General features: G+C 42.8%; 2 non-coding genes across 2 annotated transcripts; one reads left to right on the forward strand and one right to left on the reverse strand.

Annotated features, from left to right (window-relative positions):
- TRNAV-CAC (transfer RNA valine (anticodon CAC)) lies at positions 1–73 on the reverse strand. Its single transcript has one exon. It is a non-coding gene; the product is annotated as a tRNA-Val (tRNA).
- Positions 74–4,801: 4,728 nt separating this feature from the next.
- TRNAV-AAC (transfer RNA valine (anticodon AAC)) lies at positions 4,802–4,874 on the forward strand. Its single transcript has one exon. It is a non-coding gene; the product is annotated as a tRNA-Val (tRNA).
- The last annotated feature ends 307 nt before the right edge of the window (positions 4,875–5,181 follow it).

Below are 5,181 nucleotides of genomic sequence, written 5' to 3' on the forward strand. Positions count from 1 at the left end.
TGTTTCCGCCCGGTGTCGAACCGGGGACCTTTCGCGTGTGAGGCGAACGTGATAACCACTACACTACGGAAACCTTGACGTGCCCCCAATTCTTTTCTGTAATAGGGAATAGATTTTTAATGGCTAGCTCAGGTTCGGTAACATTGAATTGATCTTTTAAGAAATTATCAAGGTTACTGCACTTCTCTTTGTATTCAAATCAATAATATTGGAGTCATTGAGTCACACCAAGGAAATACTACGCCTCGGGGAAGAATCGCTTTCCAAAGGCAAGACGGAAATTTAGGTAGCCTCGGGGTACCGTAGATTTCAGAAAAATTCCTCTATTTTGTCCTATTTAGGTTTATCTGACCTAGAAAGTTCTGTGATCTCCATCTCTTGGGTGCCAGAAAATGATCCCAGAAAATAACCAGGATCCGGTGGACTTGAACTCTGGAAACTGCCCATTCTGTGCCGGGCAGTGTTTGACCGATAGAACTGAGGGGCGCGGAGGGGGATGTGCCCACCTGCCTGCCAGGCGGTGTGAGGACTGGGAATGGGGAGGGAGGGTCGTACTTCCTGTGACTGGACTCAGAGCCCGGCGCTGATATGGAACGTGCATGCTCAGTTTCCACGTCTGTCACTGCGTTATAACATGAGGAGGACCCTGTGATGACTGAAAGGAGGACCATGGTCCACAGGATTTTGCCCGCAGCCTTTGGAATGGTGACTGGAACCACATTTCCAAACCTCAGCAGTGCTGGGGGCTCGGAAGGAGACCTCCTCTGACGCCCGTGAAGCCAGCGATTCGCACAAGCGGGGTTGGAGGTCACCCGGGAAATCTGAGGGGAAAAGGCAGGGCGACTGGATGGCGTCCAAGCCCAGCCCTGGACGCGCGGGCAAGGGAGATAGGAAGACTCTAGGAGAATCATGGAAGGAAAATGAGACCCTTCAGAAATCCTTCCAGGATGACATTGGATTTACAATTTGTGGGGTGCCTGTGTATCCAAGACTTAAAAGAGAAACAGAAGGAAACAGCACCCAGAAGATTGTGTAGATCCTGGAAAGCAGCCCAGCACCACTCGTGATCAATTTGTATAATTCACATTCGCTTACAATTTTTTAATAAAATGACAACAAAAAAGAGCAAGTTTTCTCTTTCCCATATTTTCTATATTATGCAAAGATTGTGCTTCCCTTAATAGTTTCACATTTGTGCTGGTGTGTATTTTTGTTTTTACAAACTTGTGTGTTTTTTTAAATGAAAGTTTGTAGTCAGTTCAACTTCTCACATTGCCACCTAAATTTTGTTTTCTTTCTATACTCATATTGGAGCCCAGTGGTGTGGGTGGATCAGTAGCTAATATCTGAATTATTTTTAAATGTACATAATAAAAATAACCAGAGTGCAATGGAAGGCACTTTTAAATAAATCATAATATATTTTCACTCAAAATGTTTCACTCAAAACGAATAACTCATTAGGGATGAAATCGTTGTTAATATGTAGGATAAAATCAGGCAACAGATAAAGGCACAAAACCCAAAAAAGTAAAAAGGGTAGCAAGAATTTGGCAAACCTATTTATTTTAAAAATTGTATCTGACAAAGAAACTATAGAAAACTATATATTAAAAACTATAAAATTAAAACAGATAAGTGAGGCTTACACAAATTGCCTTGAGAATTTATGGAAAGTTCAAAGGCAGTGAAAATCCTTATAAGAGTGTGGTCATGGAGGATGAGAGGCAGTATGGAATGTGACCAACAGCACTAACTCTGAAACCACAATTCACTGATACTTTATATCAATTCTGGGATTTATTTGCTTTGCAGTTTTAAGCAAATTGTTTAGCCTCTTTCTGCTTGGGATCCTCCAATGTAAGAAGCCCTAGGAAAAATGCTTGCCACATGGTATGGATTATTATTAACCCAGATAGGACTGACTACATAATTTGCTGGGCCTAGTCCAAATAAAAGTAGGGGTGCTCTATCTGGGGCTGGGGAAGTCAATCTCCCCTTCCCCCAGGCTGCAGCCCCAATCCATGGCAAAGACTGCAACCTCAGTGCAGGGACTCACTCACCATATAAGGGTGGAGTGGGGTGGGCAGAGGTGGGCCTCACCTAGCTGCCCACCTAAGGGCATCCATCCGTCCTTTCATTTGTTCAAGGAATATTAATTGAATTCCTATTATTAGTCAGAGATTGTTAAATATCTGGGAATAAGGTAGTGAATGCAACAAACAAAATATCCTTTTCATTGCGGAGATTATGTTTTAGTTCTAAAGAAAGAGTAGTTGGTGATTAAATATGCCTTTCTTTGATGAAAATTGTAACTATACTTAGCAAAACTTTTTAATCAACTCCTCTTCTTCAGGATTGGTAAAACGTGGTCCCCTAGGTATTGTTCACAAAGCTAAGTTGAGATAATTATGCATGAGGAGGCTGCCAATATATGCATAAAGGTATAATAAATATGTAGTGTGTGAAATGTGTATACATATATATGTTTACCTATATATGTGTGTGCATATATATATTTTTTCTCCCTGTATATTGATCCTAATGAATAAATTTCTTCTGCCTTGATTTTAAACTTCCCAAAACCATCCAGGCTATGTATTTCTTGCTGTACACATTTGCCTGAAAACTCCTCTGTCTTTGGTTTTCAAACTTCTGGAAAGTGTCTCATTCAAGAGTGTTAAAAATGGGTGTCTGAATGAATCTCACTACCGAGGTCCTGACAGGCTACCAGCATAAGAAAAAGAACATTGAAATCGATGTTCTGTCTGATAAGTTTTAATTCTTCAGGCCATTCAGCTTCAGAAAGAAAAGAGCCTATGAGGCTATTTGCCCCTTAGACAACGGGAAAGAATGTTTGGTACCCGCATCCCCCAGGTGCTCAAAAGAAAGTGAGCCCAGCCTGCCCTGGAAAGACGGCTTTTCAGTGATGCCCACCTCTTCACAAAGGCTAGGGCTCTCAGAGATTGCTCTGGAAGCAGTGCCAAGTAATAGATTCATCTCAGAGGCAAGGGAGATTGTTAGGGAAAGATTATCTTTTAGAGAAGAAGTGCTCAGCAAAGAAAGCTGAGGACCAATCTCCAATAAATAAAAATACATATGGTGTTCACTGCACAGTTCTTTCAAACGTTATGAATGCTTGAAACATCTATCATAAAATATTGGCCCTCTTCTTTCATGGTTTACATCAAAGCCAAGAGGTCTTAGGATCAAAATGGAAAATGTCATGTTCTTTAAACAGTCAGTTCTTTCCCACTCATCAAATTTAGATTAAATCTAAATTCCATGCTATGGAGGGTCTTCCTTTATCTCCTTGATCCAGCATATGTTACTTTAGTTACTATCAGTGGAATAAATTTCCCTGAGGAAAAGGAATAAATAAAGGCACACTCTGATTCAAACCTACAATTGGAGCTCCTCACACTGCATTCACAATCTGTTCCATGTTCACCCCATGCAGGAATCCCCCTCCGTTCAAGGCTGTTCAACCACCTCACATTTTTTTTCCATTAACTAAGTCACATCAATTCCCGTAGAAAGTATGTCTTGACCATTAAGACTGGAGGGGATGCCCCTTTTCTGAGCTCATGGCAGATATCCCTGTGACTTTTATAGCTGTAACTCCATATAGCACTCTTGTTGTAACTAAATTACTGTGTGCAAATTTACCATTATGATCATCATAGGTGCCCTTTCCCTCCTTCTAGTTTGTGAGTTCCTTTAGGACATCAGATACCTCCAGTGAGCAGAATGGGACTGGGCTATTCAATAGTTTCTTAAAAATAAATGTCAAAACAAATTGCTGAGAAAGCTAAACAAACACTCACATGCGTTAATTGTAATAGCTATTTATCTTGCTGATCTGATCTCAAAGCAAAAAAAGGTGAGACTAAAGATTGTGTTAATAAGAAATGTATCTCTCTCCTCCACTACCCACATTTCCATCCTGTCATGTTTTAGCTGCCCCAAGAGGGAGTCAGGTTGCGACCTTTCCCAAAGGCCATGAAGCCTCTGTCCTGTCCCTAGTTTCTCAGGACTACTTTGGGGATAAACACTTTTTTGCTACTGAGCACCTTCGCAGGGGCTCAGACTTAGAACCTAGTAGAGGGCAGATCGCTTCCAGTGCCCGGGGTAGGGACAGTGGCCTAGGATAGTTGAAATGGGGTGAATAACAAAGAAGAGTCAGGCAAATTACAAAGGTCACCCTCCGGCTATAAGACGTTAACGGCCATCACACACCGAGCTGACATGGTCCAGAGCAGTAAACGTGAGTGACACAGAACAGAAGAGAGAAGCTCGTTTGACGTCGGCTAGACTTCCTCGCCAGCTTCCACTGTCACAAACTTCCCAGCCACCCCCACCGCCCTCGCCTGACAGACAGCTGGGCACAGTCCGCCGCCCTCCCTCTGCCCCTCAGTCTCTCCCGCCATTGCCCAAGGAAGTCCCCTGAGCTCCGCCAGTCGGTTCTAGTTCCTAAAGGGTAATTTTCAGTCATTGAGAGATGAAGATCAGAGCGTCTTACAAGGTCAGAGAAACCTGCGTAGAACGTATCAAGCAATTTCTTGAAATAAAATTTCCCAGGAGCCTGCCTAAGATTTCCCTGCCTGGTGCTTGTAGTGTAATTGGGGCTCCGGGAGTAGCATTGGCCTGGCGATGAGTTACGGAGTTTAGATGTTGTTGATGCTAAGAATCTGAAAGAGTAAAGGTAAAAATAGCACCTCATCTGAGAAAATCTGAAGGAAAGAATAAATTTAATGCTCATTGTAACTAATTGATAAATGCGAAGACAATAAACGTGTGAGTTTCCGTAGTGTAGTGGTTATCACGTTCGCCTAACACGCGAAAGGTCCCCGGTTCGAAACCGGGCGGAAACAAGTAACACTTTTTCCTGCAAATCTGACTTTTCTTCCAGAAGTGTTCTACCTGAATCTCTTTACCTTTCCACCAACTCTCAAATCTCTGAGCTCCCTTTGCAGCCTTGGACTTTAGATTAAAAGGATTATATAACAAGTTCAGAGCTCAGACTTGCGTTTCCGCGCCGCTCGAGAAATAATCATGTCGTATCCGTTCCGTTGGATTAGAGAAGATACTGCACACGGCTGAGGTGGCTGTCCATCCTAGGACGCGCGGTCTCCATCCCTAAGGGGCAGGAACAGGGAGTGAATAGCCCTGAGAAAGGAG

The sequence above is a fragment of the Diceros bicornis genome, chromosome 14, assembly GCF_020826845.1.
Source record: "Diceros bicornis minor isolate mBicDic1 chromosome 14, mDicBic1.mat.cur, whole genome shotgun sequence".
In the NCBI taxonomy this organism is placed as follows: Eukaryota; Metazoa; Chordata; class Mammalia; order Perissodactyla; family Rhinocerotidae; genus Diceros; species Diceros bicornis.